Genomic DNA, 13149 nt, shown 5'->3' on the forward strand with positions numbered 1-13149 from the left:
TATTAACCGAAAAAATGGAAAGCTGTCATTTGCAAGAGGGGCAGCAGGTGGCAGCAGAGTTCATTAATTTTGGATTGGGAACTGTAGCTTACTTGTGAAATAGTTTTACAGTCCAGAACTTATAGTGTGCCTCTACAGTATAAGCAGCCTGCTTCTTTTTTTTTTCAAAACTCTTTTTTATTACAATTTTTCATAATCAAAAGCAAAACAAAACATAGCAACTCCCATAACGATACAAGAGAAAAAATATTGTGTAGTCAAATCACATTAACATCTTTGACACATGTGCATGTTGAGTAATTGCATCGCAGTGGTTAACAATTATATATATAGCTCATTAGCTTTAATTGTCAACATAGAACATAATAAAATAAATAAACAAACATTGGACATTTAACCCTTTGCAATCCAATTTTGGATTCAGGGTTTCCTAGGGGGCTCTCTCTTTCTGCCATTATACAATGGCGCTGTCTGCTGGCTAGAGCCAGTACTGCGGTATGTGACATGCTGGAGAGGCCCCCCAACAACAGAGCGGCCAGTAATCTACAGTAAGAATACCCTGCCGGACGTTGTCCGACATCTGAGCTGTACAGCCTTCAATCAGAATGTCTTCAGACGTCAGACAGTGGATTGGAAAGGGTTACCAGTGGATTTTAAGAGTATAACTGTGTCTCTGTTTTTCCTTTTAGTTAATTTACTATATGCTATGGCGTATCAATATATAAAAATGTCTGTTTATTGCCTGAAAATATCGTCTTCTCATCTCCCATATGATTTAATAATAGTGCTTTATGTTAGTTTTCATCTTCCTAATCTATCCGCTCCTGCCTGAGTGTGATACCAGGGTGTGTTACTAAATGGGCGCATGCATTCTAAGATCTCATCTGGGTCCATGAATCTTTCTATGAAAACCCGCCATTTCCCAAAAAATGTTAATGCTTGGGATTCTGCCCGGGACTGGCCTGCAACCATTTTGCTAACAGGCTCCTCTTGCCTTTTATAAGAATAGTGTGTAGCAAATTAGCGGTTTTTATATGGCTAGAGAGAGTGAAATACATAAGCTTGTGGGCTCAATGGTAGAGTGATTCCTGCAAGTTCATGTACCAATGATTTCATTTCTGTCCAGAGTGTTTGGATTTGGGGGCAATGCCAGATTCCATGCAGAAAACCTGTTTTTGGTTGTGAGCATCTAGGGCACGCCTGCAGTCTAGTTGGGCTCCCGGGGTGCAGGGGTATGTTCCCTCCATCTCTCGTTGGTTATAGCCTTTCTTATAGAGATCCAACCATCCACCAGTTTTTGAGATAGTTCTGGGTCTTGTAGTTCCTGTTCCCATTTTTTAAACAAAGGTGTACTATCTGTTTCGGCCCACCCCTCCCTGAATCGGTAGTATAGATCAGATATAGAATGCCTTTGCGATGATCCTTGCAGGAACATGTCAATTGGATTTGTTTTTGCCTCTTTGGAGACATCCCCAAGTCTAGCTCTTAGAAAACCCTTTATTTGTGCATATGGTAAAAAGTGTGATGCGGGTCGGCCATATACTTCACGAAGCTCTTCAAACATTTTGTACCTAGGTTCTCTATGATGAAGAAGGTGGTGGACTTTCATAATTCCCCCACTACGCCATAGCTCGAACATTTTATTGTCTTGCCCTTCTTTGAACTCTGGATGCCCCCACAAATCCGTATGTTTTGATCATTTGAACGGTAGCTTGTAGTATTTGCGGGTTATTCTCCAGGCAGCAATGGTGTCCTTTGCCATAGTAGAATGTTTGGCCCCGACGGAAGACTAAAAAATCCTGTGTGTAGGAGAGCGTTTAAGCTCCAAGGATGCATCAGGTCATTCTCTAGCTGGTAGTTAGAGAAATGGCTCGTCTTTAGTAGCCAGTCAGCTGAATGTCTCATAAGGCTGGCTATATTATATGGACGTATATCTGGAAGGTTCAATCCACCTCTAGTCTTGGGCAGCATAAGCTTTTTCAAGGCTATACGAGGACGTTTGCAGGACCAGATAAAGGCCGTGAATGCTGTGTTTAGCCTTCCCAAATCTTGTCGTTTAAGTAAAAGTGGGATTGATTGCAACGCATAGTGAAGCTTTGGGAAACTAATCAGATGACATCGGCCCAAAAATGAAAGTGGGAGGTTGTTCCATTTATGTAGTTTGTTTATGATTTTATGTATTACTAGCTTACCCGTCGCGCGTTGCTGCGAAGACATGCATACATACATACATACGTTTGTTTTTATATATATATAACAACCAATCACAGCGCAGCTTTCATGTTACCTCAGCAGTAAGAGAAATAACAACCAATCACAGCGCAACTTTTATTCTGCCTCAGCAATACAAAAAAATAGCAACCAATCACAGCGCAGCATTCATTTTACCTCAGCGGTATAATATATAGCAACCAATCACACCACAGCTTTCATGTTACCTCAGCAGTATAAGAAATAGCAACCAATCACAGCACAGCGTTCATTTTACCTCAGCATTCTCAATATCCAGCAATGGTCTTGCGAAACGTTCGGCGGATGCATCATTTTGTAGTTGAACACGCATCCCGTTGCTCGTAATGCCTTTTGCTTTTTTGCTTGAGATGGAAATCAAACGATCTTTGTCTGGTGGGCATAACTACCGATGATGCTCGCACGTGCGCCACCTATCGTAGGATAGTTGTACAATGCCAGTAATCTTCCCAGGAGTGTACTCAACAACTTCCCATTAACTTTTCCTATTTATAACATAATCAATGCTCGTGCCAAATTTCACGTTTCTATGACACTGGAAAGTGAGAAAAATACATTTGGCACGTAAAATTTGGACGCTAATTCTTTTGCGCATAGAATTGAATAATGGAGTTGGGTCCCATTAGCTTTTTTTATTTATGACATAATCAATGTTCCTGCCAAATTTCACATTTCTATGACACTGGAAAGTGAGAAAATTACATTCCACACGTAAAATTTTGACGCCAATTCTTTTGCGCATAGAATTGAATAATCGAGTTGGGACCCATTAGCTTTTACTAATTATGACATAATCAATGCTCGTGCCAAATTTTAAGTTTCTATGTGAGAAAATTATAGTCCGTACGTAAAATTTGGACGCTAATTCATTTGCGCATAGAATTGAATAATCGATTTGGGACCCATTAGCTTTTCCTATTTATGACATATTCAATGCCCGTGCCAAGTTTTAAGTTTCTATGACATTGGGAAATGAGAGATTTAGATTATGTACGTTAAATTTCGACGCCAATTCTTTTGCGCTAGAAATGAATAATCGAGTTGGGACCAATAAGCTTTTCCTATTTATGACATAATCAATGCCCGTGCCAAATTTCGAGTTTCTATGACACTGGGAAGTGAATTAGATTCTGTACGTAAAATTTGGACGCTAACTCTTTTGCGCATAGAATTGAATAACCGAGTTGGGACCCATTAGCTTTTCCTTTTTTTAACAAAATCAATGCTCCTGCCAAATTTCACGTTTCTATGACATTGGGAAGTGAGAGATTTAGATTATGTACGTAAAATTTTGACGCCAATTCTTTTGCGCATAGAATTGAATAATCGAGTTGGGACCACTTTACTTTTCCTATTTTGGAGATAATCTATGCTTGCGCCAAATTTCATGTTTCTACGATATTTGGAAGTTGGAGAACTTTTGGCGAGTCAGTCAGTCAGTGAGTGAGTGAGTCAGTGAGTCAGTGAGGGCTTTCAGCTTTATATATATATACTAGCTGATATACCCGGCTTCACCCGAGTTAATTTGGTACTGGTGTTTATCTGGTTTTCACACGGAAAAGCTTATGAAGTCGTGGTTACTTAAGAGATACCAGAAAAACATATGTTCACCATTTTGCATAGTTCTCTGCGTTACCCAGGAAACACCATGTGGAGGCAACCATGCGACGTTTCCTTCATATAAAATGACATCAGGAAGTGAGAGAATTAGATTACGTACATAAAATTTGGACACTAATTCTTTTGCGCTTAGAATTGAATATTTGAGTTGGGATCCATTAACTTTTCATATTTATGACACAATCAATGCTTGTGCCAAATTTCATGTTTCTATGACATTGGGAAGTGAGAGATTTAGATTATGTACGTAAAATTTGGACGCTAATTCTTTTGCACATAGAATTGAATAATGGAGCTGGGACCCATTAGCTTTCCCTATTTATGACATAATCAATGCTCGTGCCAAATTTCCCGTTTCTATGAAGCCGGAAAGTAAGAAAATTACATTCCGCACGTAAAATTTGGACGCTAATTCTTTTGCGCATAGAATTGAATAATCGTGTTGGGACCCATTAGCTTTTCCTTTTTATGACATAATCAATGCTCCTGCCAAATTTCACGTTTCTATGACATTGGGAAGTGAGAGATTTAGATTATGTACGTAAAATTTTGACGCCAATTCTTTTGCGCTAGAATTGAATAATCGAGTTGGGACCACTTTACTTTTCCTATTTTAGAGATAATCTATGCTTGCACCAAATTTCATGTTTCTACGATATTTGGAAGTTGGAGAACTTTTGGCGAGTCAGTCAGTGAGTCAGTGAGTCAGTCAGTGCTTTCAGCTTTATATATATATATATATATTGCTCTATGTTTTTATATCTTTATACCTGCATGCAATGCTTTGTGACAAAAAACGTAATATTCAAAATGTATTCTTAAAAAATCTAATCAGATCTGACGAGGCTTTCTGCAAGGCAGACAAGGAAGTGTCTTGGAAACCATAAAGAGGAACAAGCTACGATGGCTGTCAGCTTGGCAGTCTTCCCAGACAGGAACTTGCAACATCTTGCTCAAAAGGACTGAGGAGGAAAGCAGAAGTGGCTGATATGGAAAGAGACGTGTGATTAATGCAGCTGCTGGTGTGATTAACATCTGCTCTGAATGATATAACGGACATATAGCGCTATGATATATACCGGGACCAATGAGATGCTATATGCTCTGTGATGCCACAGGAGGGTATAAAGCCCTGTGTAAGCCAGTAAAGGGATCGCCATTACTCCCATATAGGGAACCATACCAGACCTGTGTGGGGGGTTTTCCTTTACCGCCGACCATGGGACATTAGGGTGGGCTTTGATTGATGCTGTACTGATTGATTACCCTGACAGATGAAGCTAAGTCTGTATCATCAAGGCTGGAGGCTATATCTCTCTCTGTCCATGCACACTCCAGTTCAGCAGTCATATCAATGAAGTTATCTCTGTTAGGCAAGTGCAGCGCTATCGTTCTCTTGATACAGACTTAGCTTCATCCAGTGCCCTACAATTTATGCACTAGGCGTCTGTCTATTGCTCCATGATAGATCTGAACCAACTATCTTTGGTTATCAATGGAGCATCATCACAATTATGTATAGACAGAAGCTTCGTTAATAAATAGCCCTCGGGTTGGGTGTTTGTCTGTAGCAGCACATTACTATTAGACCTAATAACTCTATTAGGCACCTGCAGTGCGATTGTTCTTGGACATAGCCTGAATTTCACCCTGTGCTTTACCAGCTACGCACTAGGTGTCTGTCTATTGCTCTATAATATACCTGAACTGACTGCTTCAGGGTCATCAATGGAGCATTATTATAATTATCTATAGACTGAAGCTGTGTTTAATAATAACTCACAAGTTGGGTACCTGTCTATAGTAACGGATACTAGTCATTTATTAAGCAACAAAGCACCTCTACCCTGTGCATCGCAGTCCATGCACTGGTTATGCATCCATTGCTCCATATATATGTGACTGGACAGGTCTATGGTTGTGAATGTGAGCTGCAACACAGCTGGTTGTGAATGTGAGCTGCAACACAGCTGGTTGTGAATGTGAGCTGCAACACAGCTGGTTGTGAATGTGAGCTGCAACACAGCTGGTTGTGAATGTGAGCTGCAACACAGCTCTAATTAGACAGAAGCCTTATCTTCCAATAAAATCTATGTACCTTGGTTTTCACCAAGTGAGCTTTGACCTCAGCCATTTCAAGAACAATAAAGTACCTCCACCTCGGGGAATGGGGCCCGTGATAGCCCTTTAGTCGCCATTTGAGTATCAATAGTGGTAACTTACAGATCCAAGCTTTAGGGAAATAATCCCATGCATCTGGGTATTCACCTATCGCATTATATCTGCAGTTATTACACTTATGCAGCTGCTATACGAGCTTTGATGTCAGTTATTTAGTGCATAATAAAGCATCTTGTCTGTCAATCAAGGCAGTGTGAACCTTGATGTCAGTCACCTAGTGCATCTGGGTATCTGCCTATTATAATATATCTGTAGATATTACACTCATGCAGTTGTTGTATGCGCCTTGATGTCAGTCATTCAGCACACAATAACGCATCCTGTCCCTGTCAATCAAGGCTGTGTGTCGCCTGATGTCAGTGATTTAGCGCGCTGTAAAGCATCTTGTCCCTGACAATCAAGGCTGTGTGTAGCCTGATGTCAGTGATTTAGCGCGCTGTAAAGCATCTTGTCCCTGACAATCAAAGCTCTAGAAACCAACAGATAATCCTTCACTCTGAGATCCCTCTGGACGAGCGTACTATTACATCTATATAAATCCAGAACAGCGACTGCAATTAGTGAAATCTAAGTGAATTAGAGTATGCACATAGTAGAGCTATCACAATTTAAATTATAATCCTCCTGAAGAACCGCTAAGCATCAGCGGAGAAACGCGTCGAGTATACCTTAAGATGGAGAGTAACAGCATGTTTCAGGTTACTATTGTACTTTGGTTATTGTAACCTTTAGTCCAGCATCAGAGAGTCCTGACATTGTGGTGCGTTCAGAATACGAGCAGACGATCATCAGTTGGAATGTCAAGATACTATTGACGATAAGTTTTGATACATAACTGATATCTTGGACATATAGTAAATACGGTGTCGGATGATATCTAAGATATCCACTTCCCGTCTCCACATTGCGTGATCAAAATTTGGAAAGTCACCGTATGCTTACAAAACCAGCATCCATATGGCTATATGTAACTAAACTAAAGTCCCTCGTATCAGCTGAGTCTACCAGGTAGATTTAGGGTAGAGCGGACATTCATCAGTCTCTGCACACCATGTGGTTATGTGTTGTCCTGTGGTATGTATGATACCAGTGTCTGTTTCCATGTACTCGTATTTTCAGGTACTGGAAAACTGTTATCTGTCTGCGCCCCTTTGTTATTATTGTTTTTAACAAGTCACGAATAAAGATTGGTATTTTAATTTAGTCCTCACTGTGAAGGCCATTCAATTCTGACTTATTGGACTTTCTGCTCCTGTGATTAACATGTTTTCCTATAGCATGACTACGACGATCTTCTATCGTATTAACCCCTTAGTGACCAAGCCTGTTTGCGCCTTAATGACCAGGCCAAATTTTGCAAATCTGACATGTGTCACTTTAACATGGAAAAACACCAGAAAGGTTTTGCATATCCAAGCGATTCTGACTTTGTTTTTTCGTCACATGTTGTGCTTCATTTAGGCGGAAAAAATAGACCGATAGAAATTGTGTTTATTTATTAAAAGCGCCAAAATTGGGAAAATTTTGAAAAAATCTTCATTTTTTCACATTTCCAACTGCAATATCTTAAATATGTGCAAACATAATATAGAAATTTTTGCTAAGATTTATATTTCCACCCGTTTACTTTATTTTGGGCGCACATTGGAAAAACTTTCGTTTTTTTTAAACTATTTAGGAGACGTACAAATTTAACATTACTTTTTAGCATTTTGAGGAACACTTTGTTTTCCTATACCAAGCCGAGATTGGAAAGGCTCATGAGTGTCAGAATAATAGATACCCCCCCAAATGACCTCATTTTAAAAACTACACCCCTTAATGTATTCACTGAGGGGTGTCATGAGTATTTTGACCCCACAGTTTTTTTTCAGGAATTAATTCAATTTAGAGGAGAAAAAGTAAAATTTCATGTTTTTGCAAATCTGTCATTTTAAAGACATATTTTTTTCCTATAGTTTACATGAAAATCAGTATTTACACCCCAAAATGGATACCCCTATTTCTCCCGTGTTCAGAAATATACCCATTGTGGCCCTATTGTTATATCTGAGTCCACAACGGGGCCCAAAATGAAAGGAGTAGTCAGTGTCTTTCAAAACAGAAATTTTGCTTGAAGTCCTTTTAGGCCCCATAGCACACATGTAGAGTTCTTGAGCGCCCAAAACCATAGAAAACCCCCACAAATGACCCCATTTTGAAAACTAGACCCCTTAAGGAATTTATCTAGGGGTGTACTGCATATTTTGACCCCACAGTTTTTGAATGAATTCAAACCAAGCAAAAGGAAAAAATTGTGATTTTCGTTTTTTCGGCAATTCTGTCATTTTAAAAACAGCTTTTTTTGTACAGCACACATATGAAGGAAGACTTGCACCCAAAAATGGATACCCCTGTTTGTCCCGTGTTCAGAGACATACCCATTGTGGCCCTAATCTTATGTCTGGATACACAACGGAGCCCAAAATGAAAGGAGCGACCGGTGGCTTTCGGAACACAAATTTTGCTTGAAGTCCTTTTAGGCCCCATTGCCCACTTGTAGAGTTCTTGAGCGCCCAAAACCATAGAGAACCCCCACAAATGACCCCATTTTGAAAACTAGACTCCTTAACGAATTTATCTAGGGGTGTACTGCGCATTTTGACCCCACAGTTTTTGAATAAATTCAAGCAAAGCAAAAGGAAAAAATTTGGATTTTTGTTTTTTTGGCAATTCTGTCATTTTAAAAACAGCTTTTTTTGTACAGCACACATATGAAGGAAGACTTACACCCCAAAATGGATACCCCTGTTTGTGCTGTTTTCAGAAATATACCCATTGTGGCCCTAATCTTATGTCCGCATGCACAACGGGGCCCAAAATAAAAGGAGTAATCGGTGGCTTTCAGAACATAGATTTTGCTTGAAGTCCTTTTAGGCCCCATTGCCCACTTGTAGAGTTCTTGAGCGCCCAAAACCATATAGAACCCCCACAAATGACCCCATTTTGAAAACTAGACCCCTTAACGAATTTATCTAGGGATGTACTGCATATTTTGACCCCACAGTTTTTGAATAAATTTAAGCAAAGCAAAAGGAAAAAAATAGGATTTTCATTTTTTGGGCTATTGTGTCAATTTAAAAACAGTTTTTTTTGTACAGCACACATATAAATGAAGGCTTTCACCCCAAAATGGATACCCCTGTTTGTCCCGTGTTCAGAAACATACCCATTGTGGCCCTAATAGACTTACAGGACCCATGGCTAGGCCTACAATGAAAGGAATACCCGTTGGATTTCAGGGTACCACTGAATAAATTTCAGGCCCCATTGCCCACTTATAGAGCCATTGAGCGGCCAAAACTATAAAGAACCCCCTCAAATGACCCCATTTTGAAAACTAGACCCCTTAACGAATTCATCTAGGGGTGTACTGCGTATTTTGACCCCACAGTATTTGAATGAATCTAAGCAAAGCAGAAGGAAAAAGTAACGATTTTCAATTTTTTTGGCAATTTTTTCAATTTAAAAACAGTTTTTTTGTACAGTGCACATAGGAATGAAGACGTTCACCCCAAAATGGATACCCCCGTTTGTCCCGAGTTCAGAAACATACCCATTGTGGCCCTAATCTACTTACAGGACGCATGGCAAGGCCTATAAAGGACGGAACACCTGTTGGATTTTAGGGCACAACTGAATAAATTCCAGGCCCCATTGCTTATTTGTACAGAATAAAGATTGACTCCCTAAAAATTCCCCCCCTCCCCCTCCGCGCCCTTTTTGGCGTTCGCAAATCTTAGATAAAAGTAAAAATGTGAACTGTGTAGTATTTCCGAAGACAGGGGTAATTACGGAGGCTGGTTGGAATGGGCCCATGGGGCAATAAAACCGGGTATCCCCCCCCCTCCTCTCATGCTTTTTGGGGGTATTTCATGACCTCAGTGGCGGGTATGGGGTGTAAAAAGTGGCGTTCCGTGAGTCTCCGTAAGCTTGATGAGGTGCGGTGGTCTCACACAGAAGGCGCTCAACAAGGTGCTCCTGGAACTGCAGGAAAGCGAGCGTTCCCGGGGCTTCTTGTAAAATACGTATCACAGGTAGCGGTCTGAATAACGCCGGGCTCACGCGGGTGCAGGCGGAATCCGCTTGCGGAGGCCCACAGCGGATCCCATCTGTGAGCCCGGCTGTGACCCTGCGTACGGCTGCGTAATGTACTGCGCATAACTGCGTACTCACACAGGCGGTCATGCACAGTACACCTTTGTTTGTATTTCCCGCACAGTCGCTTAGCGATGACCCGGGTACCCGCAGCCCGTATACAATGTAGTTGCGTATGGACTGCGGGTATATCCGCGACCATGGAGCACAATGGGCTCTATGTTGCCGATATCCGCAGTAAAATAGAACCTGCTGTGTTCTCTTTTCTGCGAGTGGATTACGCAATTCTGACCCGCTAATGTGAGCGGAATTGTGTAATCCAATGCGATTGATCTGCGTATCACCGCGGATCAGACGCATGCGGAATCCGTCATTCCTATCCGGTCATGTGAGACCGGCCTAAGGTAGATCGCTACCTTTTTATCACGTGACCGGGGACGGCTCAACGAGGCCCCTGGTCACTGCTCCAGGCTCTCTGTGACCGTTGGTCGCTGGGAGCAAGGAGATTTTAAATTTCCTGGGCTCCCTGACTCCTGCGCATGTGTCCGGCTTTTTGCCGGCAATCGCATGTGCAGAATCCTGGAAGGTCCACGGAGGAAGATCGCGTCGGGATTCAAATACGCAGGCCTCCGGTAAAAAAATTCATCTCCTCTCACCGATCGCATCAGTGAGGGGAGATGAAACTTCAAATTTTTTTTTTAACTTTTACGTGATCGCCATTATTGGATAATGGCGAACACGTGACCAGGAACCGCTCACCGCGGACCCCCATTAAATCTCCATGCTCTTGGCTACGTTTTGTAGCCAGGAGCAGGGAGAATTTAAATTATCCTGGCAATCCACAGCTTTTGCGCATGCGCCCGCCATTTTGGCGACGGGCGCGTGTGCAGAAGCTGTGGTAAGGTCCGCGGATAAATCTGGGGGCCTTAGGTACGTACTTTCATCCTCCCTCACGGATATGATCCATGAGGGGAGATGAAACGTACGCTTTTTAAACTTTTAAAAACTTTTTTTTACTTTTTTTTTTTTTTACTTTTTTACACTTTTTTCTCATTTTACATGATCACTGTCATCCATTGGATGACAGTGATCATGTCCCCGGTATAATCTCTCTGCTCCTAGCTACACATGGCAGCCAGAAGCAGAGGGATTTTAAATTTCCCGGGGCTCGAGCCCGTCTGTTCACGCGCCCGATGTCAATCATCGGGCGCGCATGCGCAGACGGGGATTCGGGTCCCGGGACATCGGGACACCGCTGAGGACTGGGAGTGAGTATTTTCACCTCCCCTCATGGATCCGATCCATGAGGGGAGGTGAAACTGACTTTTTTAAAACTTTTTTTTAACTTTTTCGCGATCGCCGCTAACCATTGGATAACGGCGATCGCGGTCCCCGCTGACATCTCCTGCCTCCCGGCTACCTACAGGAGCCGGGAGCCAGGAGATTTTAAATCTCCCGCGCCGCCGGGCCTTCTGCGCATGCGGCTGACGTAATGCCGCCTGGCGCGCATGCGCAGAAGACCGGCTTCGGGCCCCGGAGCGGCAGGAGAGCGGGGAGCAGCGTGCCAGACCTCGGTGAGTAATTTCAGCTGCTCCGATGGATCCGATCCATCAGAGCAGCTGAATCTTTAACTTTTATGTACTTTTATTTACTTTTTTTGCGATCGGCGCTATCCATTGCATAGCGCCGATCGCAATGCCGGGGGGGGGCTCCGAACAGCCTGGGATGACAGCTCCATGCTGTCAGCTACCTGCGGACACCGACAGCATGGAGCTGTCACGTCCACAGCCCGAGGGGCACTATTCTCTGCAGGAAGCATGTTTTTACGTCCTCAGAGAATAGAGCCCACTTCGGGAGGACGTAAAAACACTATGGGCTGGTCGTTAAGGGGTTAAGCACTGAATTAAAATCTCCTCCAATCAATTTATGCTCCATTGTATCTGTCAGAAGCCTGTCTGAAAGTTCTCTAAAAAATGGTTTATTGTTACTATTTGGGCCGTAATCATTGTAGATGCTAAATTCCTCCAGGTTGTTTTTAATACGAACATGTAGGATCCCGCCATTTGAGTCATGCCAATGATCCAGTATCGTTAATCCTGATCCCTTTTTAACAAGCAGTAAACCCCCCGCCTTCAAGTGAACAGCAGGCGACCCATAGACCTCTCCCACCCATAATTTTCGCATTCGGATCTAGTCATTTTCAGTCAGGTGTGTCTCCTGAAGTAAAGCAATATCTGCTTTCAGACGGTTTAAATGATGCAATATTGACATCCGTTTTTGTGGGGATCTGAGTCCCTTTACATTCCGGGAGATGATACGCATAGAAGGTTCTAATTATATATGTGAATTGTGTATATGTACTCTGTAATCCAACGGCATTTCTACCAATTCAACACTTAAACGCAAACAAGAATAAAACGAAGAACCAAAATTCTGTGGCTCAAATTCCCACCCCTCGCGTTTGATGCGGTGTAGAGAGTCAAATTAAAGTTAAATGCGGTCTCCTTTAAGAGGGAATGCACTGCACACCTCCCAAAGGAGAATGCATGAATGGACTTCCTTAAATTCCACTTTGGGAGTAATATCAGGAGCGAATGTCAGTTATATCGCTGTCACATCAATGAGGACATTTTAAGGTTTCCTGCTCCTATATGATGCGTTACAAAGGGAAATAAAGTGGAACATCCACTTTTAGGTTTAAATTGACAAATTCCACTCCAGAAACGTTTTTCCATTCTTACTATCATTCCATGAACCATAACATTTCGTAACCAACTTTATCGGAATTCCTAATGTCCCGCGGAGTACTCCCCGGAGGGGAATCTACATAGTAGTATTACTCCATCCTGGGGCGTAACTATATAGGATGCAGGGGATGTGGTTGCACACGGGCCCAGGAGCCTTGGGGGGCCCATAAGGCCTCTCTTCTCCATATAGGAAGCCCAGTACTATGAATAAAGC

The 13149-nt window shown here is 42.2% G+C and overlaps 1 protein-coding gene across 1 annotated transcript in view; it reads left to right on the plus strand.

Annotated features, from left to right (window-relative positions):
* Positions 1-13149, plus strand: part of LOC136629122 (zinc finger protein 135-like) — a 489576-nt gene that overhangs the window by 444005 nt on the left and 32422 nt on the right. The gene's annotated exons all lie outside the window — the stretch shown is intronic.

This window comes from Eleutherodactylus coqui, chromosome 5 (assembly GCF_035609145.1).
Source record: "Eleutherodactylus coqui strain aEleCoq1 chromosome 5, aEleCoq1.hap1, whole genome shotgun sequence".
In the NCBI taxonomy this organism is placed as follows: Eukaryota; Metazoa; Chordata; class Amphibia; order Anura; family Eleutherodactylidae; genus Eleutherodactylus; species Eleutherodactylus coqui.